At 42.2% G+C, this 16,330-nt stretch overlaps 1 long non-coding RNA gene across 1 annotated transcript in view; it reads right to left on the bottom strand.

Moving 5' to 3' along the window:
- LOC147016191 (uncharacterized) overlaps window positions 1-16,330 on the bottom strand; it is a 66,017-nt gene that overhangs the window by 49,603 nt on the left and 84 nt on the right. The window contains exon 1 of the long non-coding RNA XR_015050155.1: window positions 16,184-16,330. This exon is cut by the window's right edge and continues 84 nt beyond it. This is a non-coding gene — a long non-coding RNA (uncharacterized LOC147016191). The remainder of the gene's footprint in view (window positions 1-16,183) is intronic.

Here is a 16,330-nt window from a genome sequence, read left to right as displayed (position 1 = left end):
ATATGGTCAACTGTACCCTATGAATTCCACGACAAATTGAGGCCGTACCTCGCTCGTAAAAATGAGTTGTCCTTGCATTCTGGTTGCCTGCTGTGGGGCAGCAGCGTCATTGGAGTGCCCAAAGGTCGAAACAAGGTGTGCGACGAGCTACATGAATCACATCCAGGGATTGTAACCATGAAGTCAATTGCCAGGAGCCATGTTTGGTGGACAGGTATAGATGAAAACCTAGAGAGCTACGTTCATCATTGCTCCGTGTGTCAGGCCACTGCCCTGAATTCACCTGAGGCACCGCTTCACATGTGGTGCTGGCATTCTAAACCATGGTCTCAAATTCACATCGATTACTCTGGTCCATTCTTTTGGGAAGATGTTTTTAGTTGTTATCGATGCTCATTCAAAGTGGATTGAATGTTTAGCCTAATCATCCTGTACTAACGAAATCACGGTTGAAAGTTTCCATGCCATGTTTACCACTCATGGTTTGCCAGATTGTGTAGATAGTGATATTGGCTCATGTATCACCAGCGCTGTGTTTCAGGATTTCTTGAAACAAAATGGTGTCAAGCACTATCGCAGTGCTCCCTTCAAAGCTGCTTCGAATGGTCAGGCCGAAAGAGCTATCCAGGTGATCAAGAATGGTCTCAAAAAGGCAAACGACGGTTCTTCTCTGCAAACCAAGTTATCACGTTTGTTATTTACATCTAGGACACGTCCGCACACAACCACTGGACGCACACCCGCAGAAATGATGTTTGGTCGAATGCTGAAGACACGCTTAGACCTGATTCATCCGAATGATTCATCCAGGATTGCAGACCACCAGTTTAAACAGAAGTGGGACCATGACAGGACCTCAGTTCCACGTGCCATCAATGTGTTCGATCCTGTTTTTGTGCTGAATCCCGGCCGTGGATCTAAATGGATCACTGGTCGTGTTATAAATCGAATTGGCAACTCTTTATTTGTTTGTGGAACTGTCCAATGGACATTGCAGTACGAAAACATATTGACCAGCTCCACCTGAGGCATTGTGACCCCAATCCTCCAAACGATATTCACCCCCTTGAGGGTGATTCCCTGGTGTCTGTTCCGATTGTGAGCCAAGTGCCTGGGCCCACTGAGTCTGAGCCCGATGGTGGTGTGGTGGAGCCTGCTCCTCCTCCTTCCTCTCCATCTCCTCTTGAGGCTGCCACTATCGGTGTCCCACAAGAACAATCGCCCATCTTGCGATGCTCCGCTCGCGCATGCAAGGCACCAGAGCAGTGGAATTTGTGATTGTACCGAGCACTGTTGTATAAGTATTGTTGGGGGAATAATGTTGTGCAAGATTTTATTTTGGGGGAAATGTTGTCATGTTCTGTGAGGCTACCGCCACGTGCATGCGCAGTGTGCACCTCCCTGGGTCATAAACGTGGAGCTTCGACTCACAAGGTGTCTGGCCTTTCACCCCGCAATCCTTCGGATACGCTACAGTATCACAAGTCAGAGAACTGTGTGTTATTTTCACACTCATTTAGCCGATGTTCCTCTCACCTGAATTGCAAAAAAAAATCCAGAGGAATTCCCGTTTTATTGCCTTTTCCCGCATTGGAAAGATGTATATACAGCAGCTTGAACGCCGTTCCACCTTATCGGACCATTTTTCCAAGGATATCTCAGAATAATGATAAAGGATATTTATAATAATATTAACATTACAGCATTGCAATATAATAATACTAATAATAATATTAACATTACAGCATTGCAATACAGTATAATAATATTAATAATAATATCAACATTACAGCATTGCAATACAGTATAATAATACTAATAATAATATTAACATTACAGCATTGCAATACAGTATAATAATACTAATAATATTAACATTACAGCATTGCAATACAGTATAATAATACTAATAATAATATTAACATTACAGCATTGCAATACAGTATAATAATACTAATAATAATATTAACATTACAGCATTGCAATACAGTATCATAATAGTAATAATAATATTAACATTACAGCATTGCAATATAATAATGCTAATAATAATATTAACATTACAGCATTGCAATATAATAATACTAATAATAATAGTAACATTACAGCATTGCAATATTATAATACTGTTACGGCTGTGGAAATTCGCATTACACCATAAAGGGCCCTCAGATGAGATATCTCTGTAGGTACATGTGTAGTTAGCCCAAACCCGTTGTATAGAGGGAATTTATGTGATCCATTTCGGGCTGCGATCCTTCAGTTAGTCGTTTTTCTTTCTCTATCTTTTATTTCAAACAAACAAAAACCACCAACGATGCTCGTGGGCTTTTCCCGCCTGCTTCTCCCATTTGAGTTCCCCGCGCTTGGTGTGAGGGAAGGGGGAAGGGCAGCTCGCCGCCGATTGGTGGATGAACAGCATGAGGCGGTCGGGGTGAGGGAACGCCCCTTTTAGAGAACCTCCTCAAAGGAGGGTGGAGCCGAAAACGGGGCGGAGCGAAGGGCAGAGCCCCGCGCTATAAAAGATGGACACGGGCGGGGCGTTCTCTCTCTCTCCTCCTCTCTCTCTCTCTCTCTCTCTCTCTCTCTCACTCTCTCTCTCTCTCTCGCGCACACTCTCACTCTCTCTCTCTCTCGCGCACACTCTCTCTCTCTCTCACACTCTCTCACACTCTCTCACTCTCTCTCACTCTCTCTCACTCTCACACTCTCACACTCTCACACTCTCACACTCTCACACTCTCACACTCTCACACTCTCACACTCTCACACTCTCACACTCTCACACTCTCACACTCTCACACTCTCACACTCTCACACTCTCACACTCTCACACTCTCACACTCTCACACTCTCACACTCTCTCTCACACTCTCTCTCTCTCTCTCACACACTCTCTCTCTCACACACTCTCTCACTCTCTCTCTCACACACTCTCTCACTCTCTCTCTCTTTTCCTCCACTCTCTTCCTCTTCGCTCGTCTGCATGTGGTTGTTGCTGTTGGTGGTTAGTTCGTCTACGAGTTCTCCTATGAGTCCAGCTGGAGGGAGTCGAGTCGGCGCATCCTCGTCCTGGGCCTGTCGCCGTCTACAGCAGGAGAGGGCGAGCCTTCTGACAGGTGCCGGAAGCCCCGTTTGTGGCGCGGAGCAGCTACACGTGCCGGCGCGAGGTGCGAGTCGCAGACCACATCGTGGGAGGATCGGTTTGAGGTCAAGGACGCGACGCTGGACGACGCGTGCAGGGAAGTCGCAACTTTCTCTTTTCCTTTGGGTTGGTGTAAATGACTGTGGGTGGCACCTGTCCTTGAAGTAAAGCTGGTTAAGTGTTGCCATGTGTCGGGTTTAGTCGGGACATCTTTTTTGCCTGTGATTGTGTATACATACCATTTCTTGACTTGCTTTTGCTTTATTGTACATGACTATTATGACTGTAAATACGTGCCTTCCGTGCTGGTCTGCGTGTGCAATTAAACGTGCTTGTGTGAACTTGTTCCCCGTTTCGCTGTGTCCTTTCCTTCATTTGAATTTCCATCTTGCATCATGTAAGGGGTTCGTAGTGGGTTTAAAACGTCCGGTAGTTAATCAGAACCATCAAGGCCGACGATAACTCCGCTTGGTTATCACTGCAGCACGGAACGGACGGCTAAAGCGGTTCATGTCCGGAGTCGGCCTGTGGTGTGGTACGATCGCTCAGTCGACCACTCACGCAGGTACTTAGGTAGATCGAATTTGTTGAGCAACCCTATCCTGTGCGGGTGGGCAATTGGCACGATCATGGTGAGGTTAAACCCCCACCCATGATTAGCTCCCGGCGTTGTTCTGAGAGGGTCACGACTGAATTTTCCGTCCGGTGGGCGACGTGCCGCGATTCGAGTTACATGGCCGTTCGCACGCCGGCGGGCGCGAATTCGCGACAATACTAATAATAATATTAACATTACAGCATTGCAATATAATAATGCTAATAATAATATTAACATTAGAGCATTGCAAAATAATAATACTAATAATAATATTAACATTACAGCATTGCAATATAATAATGCTAATAATAATATTAACATTACAGCATTGCAATATGTTATGCTCATAATAATATTAACATTACAACATTGCAATATAATAATTCTAAAAATAATATTAACATTACTGCATTGCAATATAATAATGCTAATAATAATATTAACATTACAGCATTGCAATACAGTATAATACTAATAATAATATTAACATCACAGCATTGCAATATAATAATGCTAATAATAATATTAACATCACAAAATTGCAATATAATAATGCTTATAATAATATTAACATTAGAGCATTGCAATATAATAATGCTAATAATAATATTGTTGTGGTTGACCAAATTCGCAAACCACCATTCAGGTCCCTTAGGTGAGATATCTCGGTAAGTATATGTGTAGTTAGGCCCAAACCCGTTGTCTAGAGGGAATAAATGTCATTCAAGAGGGCTGCGACTCTTCAGGATAGCCGTTTTTCTTTTACTATCTTTATTTTGGACCAACCGCCATTATTACCACCACCAACCACGTCTCAACAGCCATCACAACAACAACCACCAACCACAACGCCGCTTCACCACAACCGCCACGACCTTTACCGTCACAACTCGCCACCATCGCATCACCGTCATCTCGCGCCACTCGTGGGCACCGATGCTGGACTCGTGTAGAGCGCGCACCGAGCAGCATGTTCAAAAGCATCGCGGACTTTCCGCAGAAAAACGGATCAAAAACGACTCACGCCCACTTTTGTTCCGTCCAATCGGTGAGCGAGGGGCGATTTGGCCCCGCCTCCAGGGCGTTGGAGGGCGGTCGCTATATGCAAATTCATGGATCAAAAAGCATTCACGCCCACTTTTCCTCGGGCCAATGGGGAGGCCAGCAAGAGAGGTGAAAGGTCGGAGGCAGAGGGTCAAAGATAAAGGAGCGAGGCCACGGGGGATATAAGGGGCCGCGTTCGTCAGTCGAGCAGTTCAGTTCGCAGGAGGAAGAGTTGAGTTGGAAGCGGAGGAAGAGTTGAGTGCAGTTGTGAGTTCGCGGAGTCGGAGTGAAGAGGACGGAGCTGTGGAGAGGCGGCGGCGGCGGCGAAGGCGGACGAGGGGGTGCTCGCGTCGGATTCGGGGAATTGCGGAGAGAAAGGCCGGCGGCGCGACCGAGGTCGTGGTGGAGAAGCTCGTCGCGGGACCCGTGATTTTGTGAAATCCTCCTTTCCCCGAGCATCAGCAACCCCCTCCTGTTTCCCCCCGCGCTGAGATAGTGCGACAAAAGGGGGCCCCCTTCCCACCCCCTACCAGACACTGTCCGCGAGGCCCGCGGAGTTAAGGCACCACCGCCACTCCGCGTCTCATCATCAGACGGGTAGGCCCGACACGGTCTCGGCCCCAGGCCCGCCTTCCCCCTCATCCTGGAGGGTGGTTCTCTTTTCTTTTGCTTTGGGAATATGTGTTGTCGGCGCCGTCTGTGAAGTAAAATTGTATAAGTGTTGCCGTGTGCTCGCGTAGTCGGTATTAGATCTGCATTGTCGCATTTGCTTTTTGTCTTCTTCTTTTCCATGTGCTTTTGGTGGAATTGTATATGTGTGCTTTCCGTTCATCGCGAAATAAATGTGCTGATTATTGAACTGTTTTCCCGCTTCGCTTCGTCATTTCTTTCATTGAATCCTCATCTTGCTTCACGTAAAGGGTTGGTCGTGGGTTAAGACGCCCGATAATTAATCGAACCGTCGAGGTCGACGAATAACACCGCTCGGTTATCCCGATAGTACGGAACGGGTCGCTTAAGTGGCCCGTGTCCGAAGTCGACCTGCGGCGAGGTGCGATCGCCTGGTCTACCCTCCGTGTGGGTACTTAGGTAGGTCGAATTTGGCGAGCAACCCTATCCCACGCGGGGGCCGATTGGCTCGATCGCGGTGAGACCGAAAGGTCCACCCGTGACTGGTTCCCGGCGTTAGTCCGAGAGGGTCACGACTGGATTGTCCGTCCGGTGGGCGACGTGCCGCGATTCGAGTTACGTGGCCGTTCGCACGCCGGCGGGCGCGAATCCGCGACAATATTAACATTACAGCATTTCAATACAGTAAAATAATACTAATAATAATATTAACATTACAGCATTGCAATATAATAATACTAATAATAATATTAACATTACAGCATTGCAATACAGTATAATAATACAAATAATAATATTAACATCACAGCATTGCAATATAATAAAGCTAATAATAATATTAACATTACAGCATTGCAATATATAATGCTCATAATAATATTAACATAACAGCATTGCAATATAATAATACTAATAATAATATTAACATTACAGCATTGCAATATAATAATCCTAATAATAATATTAACATTAGAGCATTGCAATATAATAATACTAATAATAATATTAACATTAGAGCATTTCAAAATAATAATACTTATAATAATATTAACATAACAGCATTGCAATATAATAATACTAATAATAATATTAACATTAGAGCATTGCAATATAATAATACTAATAATAATATTAACATTGCAATATAATAATACGAATAATAATATTAACATTACAGCATTGCAATATAATAATAATAATAATAATAATATTAACATTACAGCATTTCAATATCATAATACGAATAATAATATTAACATTACAGCATTGCAATATAATAATACTAATAATAATATTAACATCACAGCATTTCAATATCATAATACTAATAATAATATTAACATTAGAGCATTGCAAAATAATAATAATATTAACATTACAGCATTGCAATATAATAATACTAAAAATAATATTAACATTACAGCATTGCAATATAATAATACTAATAATAATATTAACATTAGAGCATTGCAATATAATAATACTAATAATAATATTAACATTAGAGCATTGCAAAATAATAATAATACTAATAATAATAACATTACAGCATTGCAATATAATAATACTAATAATAATATTAACATTACAGCATTGCAATACAGTATAATAATACTAATAATAATATTAACATTACAGCATTTCATAATCATAATACTAATAATAATATTATCATTAGAGCATTGCAATATAATAATAATAATAATAATAATAATATTAACATTAGAGCATTTCAATATCATAATACTAATAATAATATTCACATTCTTCTTCTTCTTCTTTCGGATGCTCCCGTTAGGGGTCGCCACAGCAGATCATCCATATGATCCGCATAGTGATTTGGCACATGTTTTACACCAGATGCCCTTCCTGACGCAACCCTGGTCGCCTCTTACGACACAGGGATATGGTACACCTATTTTAACTGGGGTATACACCAGCCCAGTATACTGGTACTCATTTCGCCGACCTCGGAAGGATGACAGGCTGAGTCAACCCCCTGGTGTATTCATTCAGTGGCCCAACGGGGCTTGAACTCAGGACCTTTTGGATCCCAAGCCACTGCCCTGACCACTGCGCCAACACCAGGCTTAATAATATTAACATTAGAGCATTGCAAAATAATAATACTTATAATAATATTAACATAACAGCATTGCAATATAATAATACTAATAATAATATTAACATAACAGCATTGCAATATAATAATACAAATAATAATATTAACATGACAGCATTTCAATATCATAATACGAATAATAATATTAACATTAGAGCATTGCAATATAATAATACTCATAATAGTATTAACATTAGAGCATTTCAATATCATAATACTAATAATAATATTAACATTAGAGCATTGCAAAATAATAAGACTAATAATAATATTAACATTACAGCATTGCAATATAATAATACTAATAATAATATTAACAATAGAGCATTGCAATATAATAATACTAATAATAATATTAACATAACAGCATTGCAATATAATAATACTAATAATAATATTAACATGACAGCATTTCAATATCATAATACTAATAATAATATTAACATTACAGCATTGCAAAATAATAATACTAATAATAATATTAACAAAAATAATTGGAAAATAATTGGCAGTAATAAAAAGAATAACGTGACCCCCGTGGCCGTTCCCGTAGATAAATTTAAAATTATTTTACGTGATTATAACAACTGTTACCTCATTATCTCTCCGCTAGCCGTAAACACAAACTCACGCAAAAAACTGATCCATGGGGTGTGTTCCATCAGCAAGCAGCTTGCTACCGCTTGCCTAGCCAGCCGTTCCTTATCGGATGTTTTGTTGGAGTGCTTAACCCACCTGGTGAGCGCCAGCGAACTGCTTGGTAATGGAACACACCTCAACACATGAGCTCCGCCTGGGACCCTTTTCCTGTTCTGCCGTTTATGTGATGAAAAAAGTTGATTTCGGGTGATTTTCACCCTTTTCCCCTGTTATTGAGTCCCCCCCCCGTTTTTCAGGGCCGCTGGGGTCGTTTCGTGTCATCCTCGGGACAGGTGTTCTGATTTCGGGTGTTTTGTGATCATATAATACATCGTAGTGTGGATTTGTTGAACATTATTGATACTAGTACGTGCCCGTAAAAAAAATAATGATAATAAAATAAAATAAAATAATAATAATAATAATAATAATAATGAATAAATTAACCACACAGGCCGTTTCTTCGCTCTCACGTGCCCGTTCGTGCGTGACCCGGAAGTTCGATATTATTCGCAGTTACGATTATTCGCAATTTATTTTTAATACCCAATTATTCAATTAGCGCCAACGTATTTTACCTTTTCGCAATGTCGTGTCAAGGAAAATCAAAAAGAGAAGAGAAGAGAGAGAAAAAATTTACTTCCTGGTTCGGAGCATACCAGCACTCTGATGTTCCCAAAATTTATACACCGTCTAATATGAAAACGATCATAACTTGGGCCATTGTGTTTATCTATAAATGCGCATAAGAAATCGAGAAATTATTAGAATACACGAAGTCATCACTCTCCCGTACGAAGCCCGTAAGTTGTAACCTGTAATGGGGAACGCGGCTGTGCTTCCCTTCCCCATTGGCCACGCCCACGCAACAACGTGTCTTGCCATTGGTTTGGTAAATAAATGGCCATAACTTGGGAACCACTTGTCCGATTAATATCAAACCTTGAAAAGGCACATCCTCAGGTCCCCAGCAATATACCTGGCAAGTTTCAATTAGATCGGACCAGAGGTTGTCGAGAAACAGCGGTCACACACACACACACACACACACACACACACACACACACACACACACACACACACACACACACACACACACACACACACACACACACACACACACACACACACACACGCACGCAGATTGCTGGAATTATAGATAGATGTATTAACATGAGGAATATTATGAATATTTTATTTTGATTTATTGTTGTATTTGTATACATTAAACATTGTTATTATTACACTTGCTTTTTCTACTAACCCTAACAGGTCACCCTCTAATTTTGTAATAGTCCTGTCTAGTTAAACATCAGGGAAAAACATATTTTTAATCGAACCATTACATCACAATGCTTTCTTTGCGATGTGTTCATCCCCACTCATAAGTTGATGTATTTTCTCGGCAAAGTGAGACCCCACCAACGGGGGGATCCCGTCTCGACAAGCTGCACACAAGCTGAATGAAACAAAGAAGAGGAAGGGGAAAGAGGGGATGAAACAGAAAAGGAACAAACCTACTGGCAACTAACAGTCAAAAAGAGTTGAGGGAGAGGGGGTGGGCACAATAACTTGGAAAACGGGAGTGCTCGGGAGGAGGGGTCATTTGGGGAAGAAGATATCATGAGTATGGATGGGGATGACCTGAAATAGTGGTGAACAGCCGTCTTGAAGCCTGAGACGCGTAGAAGGAAGAATTGGGCTGAACAGACTGGAGAAGTTGGTTCCACAGGTGAGAGAAAAGAGGAACACTTGAGTGGAGGAAAGCAGTGATCTTGAATTTTAGGAGTTTCATCAGAAGGGGGTTGATGGTGGACCGTGTGCAGAAACTTGGGAGGGACAGAGTCAAGAGAGGGCAGAGGGTGCAAGACCAAACAGGAGAAGGTAGAATACAGAGAGGCCACTAACTTGCCTGTGATGTGAGAGTAAGGGGCCGAGACACTCAGCTTCGACACAAGAGATCCCAATGATTTTGAGGGCTTCTATATTTGGTGTAACAAGTGTGGCCTGTTGGTGGAGCAAACATTGTCCAAAAGGATTCTTCTTGCACAATTTCAAGGCAAGTGGCTCAAATAAGAACAAGGCCAATTTTTGATTGGATAACATGTCCTCAGATACACTTATATGTGAAGCTTTCATTTCGCCGAATCATTGTGGAATAATCATTCATGGAGACAGCATCATGTTCATAATGTCCATTACCTCGGGCCGAGGAAAGGATACATTTTATCATTCATGTTCTTATCATGCCACCAATACTTCGGCCTTTACCAGACTATTTCACTTGTATTCCCTATGGAAATAGTGGCAAATTATTTTTGCTATAATCACGAAGGATCTTGATAGTTCTTTAAATGCATGGCATAAGGGAGAGAAGAGCTCAGTTTACCATGTTGACATCCTAGTGAAGCAAGTCAGCACACCAATAGCCAAACATGTGAAGGGGGGTCTTTAGTAAAGGCACATGACTGAGATTTTTCTTACTTATGACTTAAGTGGACTATTTCACTCGCCCAATAACCACCCTCACTCGGTCCAGATTCCGCTCGGTCCCATGCCACCCTGACCCCATGGTGCCCTTTCTCCGTGCCCATTGTGCTGCCTGCATGCCTCGAGTAGAAATACCGCACAGTGTTAGCGAGTAAAGGGCATCACATGCTTGGATAGATAGAGAGGCTCTGGCTCGCTGTCGGCAATTATTTTATCCTCCGTCTCTTGGCATTCTCCCAGCAACCAGGCATCCAGGCAGTGCAGAGCTCAGGTGTGTAGGGAGAAACTTGTGAAGTGAAATTGGATGTGCATACGGCCCGTTTCTAGGCCAAATGTGTGAACTGAGTGTATGCGGCAGGAAAAGAGAAGTGGTGCTGCAATCGGAGTGCGTTTCAAGTCCCCTTTCTGCCTGTTACAGCTGGTGGAATTGAATGCCACAAGGATCTTAAATAATGGCGCCGGCTGAGTGAAAGGGGATTGCAGATAATTCCGCCAATCTTTCAAGGTCTTTCTGTGCTTGGTCTTGTTGAGAGAGAGAAAGAGATCTTTTGTCATGGCATATCACCCAAATGGGAAGTGTGCAATGCTCACACGGAATTGCAAAAGCTTACATTGGTAACCAGTCGTTGGGTCGAGTCTTGGCCAGCAAAGCAAAACACTTGATTTGAGAATTTGTCAATCATGACCAAAAGAAGGGAGGTGCTTTCCATGAAGGTAAAACACAAAGGCTATGTGGTCTATTCCTGCATACTGATATACTGTATGTATGTATGTACGAATATATATATATATATATATATATATATATATATATATATATATATATATATATATATATACACATATACACATATACACATACATTCTCGAAAATAAGACCGGTCTCTTCTGTGATGGAAATACCATTCTTTGCTGTGATGGCTAATCTACAGGGCAAGAAGAAAAAGGATTCCAAGTGTGGGGATAGCCAGCATCGCAAGTTGGTGTTTGCAGTTTCACCACATGTACCCCCCTCCCCCAAATTAAAATATTTATAATTTTTTCATCAGAAACCTTCCCTGGGGCTCCCTGAATCTACCAGAGTTCAATTGATTAAAATCTGTTAATCCATTCTTAAGTTATAAGACAAACAAACAGACAGGCTAATATATATATATATATATATATATATATATATATATATATATATATATATATATATATATATATATATATATATATATATATATATATATATATATACATATGAGGTGCTGTGAGGAGGAGTGATGTATGGGACACTTTGGCCATTTTGGAGTAAATGCCATATAGCACTATTTTAACCCTTACCCTATCATCCGAGCCTACCATCATCACATCATTAAAAATGTCGCTTACATCACTCCTCCTGCAGGGCCTCATATATATATATATATATATATATATATATATATATATATATATATATATATATATATATATATATATATATATATATGTGTATATATTGTTGCGAATTCGCGCCTGCCGGCGTGCGAGCGACCACGTAACTCGAATCGCGGCACGTCGCCCACCGGACGGACAATTCTGTCGTGACCCTCTCGGACTAACGCCGGGAACTAGTCACGAGTGGGCCTTTCGGCCTCACCACGATCGTGCCAATCGGCCCCCCGCGTGGGATAGGGTTGTTCGCCAAATTCGACCTACCTAAGTACCCACACGGAGGGTAGACCGGGCGATCGCACCTCACCGCAGGTCGACTCCGGATATGGGCCACTTAAGTGACCTGTTCCGTACTATCGGGATAACCGAGCGGTGTTATCGTCGGCCTCGTCAGTTCCGATTAATTATCGGGTGTATTAAGCCCACTACCAACCCTTTACGTGAAGCAAGATGGAGATTCAATTAAAGAAAAGATGAAGCGAAACGGGAAAACAGTTCAACATAAGGCACATTTATTCCGCGGCACACGGAAAGCACACATATACAATTACAACAATTATGCACCAAAAGCAGATGTTACAAAAGAAACACAACAATGCAGATCTACTACCGACTACGCGAGCACACGGCAACACTTACACAGTTTTACTTTACAGACGGCGCCAACAACACACGTTTACACAGAAGCAAAAGAAAAGGGCCACCCTCAAAGACAAGGGGGCAGACGGGGCCTGTGGGCCACGAGACCGGGTGGATCCTACCCGTGTCTTGTGATGAGCCGCAAATGTGGCGGCGGTGCCCCGACTCTGCGCTCCTTCGCGGGTTTCGTTGGCACTGCTTGGAGTGGGGTGGGAACAGGGCCCCCTTTTCGCACTATCTCAGCGTGGGGGGGGGGGAAGGGGGAATTGTTGATGCTCTGGGGAAAGAGGATAGCTGGCTTGCTTGCGTCCCGCGATGAGCGACTCCACTGCGACCTCGTCGCCGACCGCCGTCTTCCTTGCCTCGGACCCGAGGTATCCGGCTATATATATATGTAGGTATATATATGTAGATACATTTTGCATATATATATATACATATATATTTATATATAAACAATTGACCCCTCCCACAGTCTTTGAGCCAAAGAAGCTGCATAAAGCAACCCAAGAAGACTTACACAAAGTAAGGGCTATGCTGTTTCGAACCCTTCCCAAAGGTCCTCAACAACTAACTATAAAGACCTCTATAAAGAAGGGGGAGGCGGCATAAAAGAAAGGGGAGGCGGTGTGAGGGGAGGCGATGTGAGGGAAGGTGGAGGTAGCGTGAGGGAAGGGGGAGGCAGCCTGAGGGAACGGGGAGGCAGCGTGAGGGAAGGGTAAGGGAATGGAAAAGCAGCATAAGGGTAAGGGAAGGAAGCATGAGGAGAGGGGGAGATAAATCAGTGTAAAGGGAGGGTAGGCAGCATACCAGGGCATTACCGGGATGAAAAAACATGCCCAAACAGCAACATTTTCTTTTTAACCGCCATGTTTGATATACAACCGGGCAGGAGCATTTAGAAATTAAAACCCATGCAAGCTACCTGGAAAAGGCCTGCATGCATGCATGCCCCCCCCCCCAACCATACGCCTTCCAAACTCTTCTCATGCAGGCACGCACACACACCCCCATGGAGAGTCATGTGTACCAATTTGTACAATGTCAGTGTGTGCTGTTAACATATCTCTTTGTTTTCAGCACTGCCGACTATTAATGTATTGCAGCAACTATTAGTATATATAGATTAATACATTGTCATAAAAGCAGTTTGCACAAAACACCAAAAAGCAAATTGTGTACATAATTTCCCGAAAAAAGAGGACCCCATGTGGACTGTATCGCCATGGCCTGCAAAGCAGGTTTGAGAGCATGGCATTACATCCAATGAAGTTCCATTTACTGTCCATTCCTTTTTCTTTTCTTCACTAAATACAATCGACTGAACAGGAGAAAAAGTTAAGTTTAATGCTTTGCTTAAATAAATACACTTAGTTGTTAAAAATTTTCATGTTTCACTCAAGATTGACACTTATTTAGTCCATGAGATCCGATTCTCAAATCAGATATAATATTTTGATATATAACTTTCTATATATATATGTATGTATCTCGACCTAAATACAGTATACCTATATATCGAAAGATCTATGTATATCTATTTCTATCTCTGTCGATATCAATATCTTTATCTATGTCGATCTGTATCTATCCATCGATGTCTACGTCTACGTTTATATATCCAAATAAATAGAGACATATATTGATATTTCAGACGCACCTCCTGACTGTTATGGTGAGCATCACTGCAGATTATGTCTCGCACAATAAAACCGCAAAATCCGCGAAGAACAACTGTCTGTCTGCCACTCAGACGATTGTTCCTGCTTACGCAAACCATTCAACCAGAAGGCATGTATTGCGATCGGCGAGTAAATCAAAAACATCTGGAGTGTGACGAGCACTCCCTCGATCTCCATTGGTCATAGTCCTACACCAAAGTATCACCTCCAATCCGGAGGCCTCGTCCCGGTGACTCTGTCTAACAGACATTGATTACATGGTCAACATGAGTTGAACATCAAATGGTGCCGGACCATCTCCAATGGAGGAGTGCTCGTCACACTCCACACGTTGTGTGTGTGTGTGTGTGTGTGTGTGTGTGTGTGTGTGTGTGTGTGTTTGTGTGTGTGTGTGTGTGTGTGTGTGTGTGTGTGTGTGTGTGTGTGTGTGTGTGTGTGTGTGTGTGTGTTTGTGTGGCCATCTTGTTCACATCTTCCCCAACAGGGGCATCATGCTCCATGTTGCTCTAGTTAATGCAGCAAATGTACATTAAGACAGTGTGGCAGGGATAAGAAATTACTTTCTGGGTAATGAGCAATAAGAGAAAGACACATGAAAAATTATCACCAAATTTCAATGAGATGCTGTATTTGATTAGCGTGAACTCCATTTTTCATAAGCGTCTCAAAGGCAATGCTGGAGAAACATTTTTATACGGATGGCTCCAGCACTTTGCAATGAAGGGTGCACAAGGTTCCAACAAGCACAGGCCTCACACCAACCTTAATCCCTTAATCCCAACCCAAACGCAAAGCAAAATCTGAACCCAAGGCCAAACTCTAACCTAAAATGAATCCTAACCACAACATGGCTAAACCATAATGCAAACCTTAACCTGAACACCAATACGAACCGAACACTAACCCCAAACTCCAACTCAACCCTAATACAAACCCCAAATCCCAACCCCAAATCATGGGTGGGTTTTCCCTGCTCATAAGAGTTTATAACATGAGTGGTAATGCTTGAGGTTATGTGTGAAAATCACTCGTCCATGGTGTTTCACACGTCATACTCTAAAACACCTGTTTTAATATAATATTGTGTCTGCAGGCTATGACGTCAGAGAAGCTAAATATTGTCAGAATTGTTCAAAATTATGTTTGAAAAGGGGGAAGTTATTTTGTATTATCTGGAAGCGTCGAGGGAACTGTATTCATAAAACAATATAATACCAGTGAGATGGTGAGCAGAGCGCAGCAAAAGGTCATTTGGCCCGTTTCACCTGTGCCAAGTCCTTCCCAGTACCCTTCATACTCGGCAGTGTTCTCCAACGTACTTTCCTGGAATGTTCTGGAGATGTTTTCTGTTCAATGAATGTCCATTTCTTGTTGCTACGGTGTTCAATAATAGCTATATATGGTATCTGGTGAATAAAGAAGACAATTTTTACAATTTAAGCTACGGGATATGAGCCTCGACCATCGTGCGTCAAGGTAAAGGGATTTCAATGCCAGGTTATAAAAACACCTTGAGGAGGCAGAAAAATTCGGGTTTTACAATTTGTTTTGAAAAACCCAACGTACATACCCGATCCAAGTGAAACTCTCTTCAAGCATCCTGGTGTTAACACACAATTTGTTCTGTCATTCATCACCACTTGAGAAGTATTGTGCTCGCACGAGTCCGGCAAATGAAGGTGGGTTGGGGTGAGGGATTTAAAAATGGACTTTCACAGTGAGATGATGAAATATCAGAAACAACGAGAACAGGCACGAGGTGGAGCACATACCTTCGCCAGGTGAACAGGTTACGTTTTGTATCCCACTGATAAGCTGGATCTGGATTCGGACCTGAACCAAAATGGAATCGGCTTGTTCTTGTCACCTAACCAACATGTCCACAACTTTTTTGAGATATCCTGCTGAAAAACAGACAG

This window comes from Eptatretus burgeri, chromosome 12 (assembly GCF_056783735.1).
Source record: "Eptatretus burgeri isolate ZD-2024b chromosome 12, Ebu_testis_v1, whole genome shotgun sequence".
Lineage (NCBI taxonomy): Eukaryota > Metazoa > Chordata > Myxini > Myxiniformes > Myxinidae > Eptatretus > Eptatretus burgeri.
Note: the sequence above shows the minus strand (reverse complement) of the source record. Positions and strands in the feature narration are given on the sequence as shown.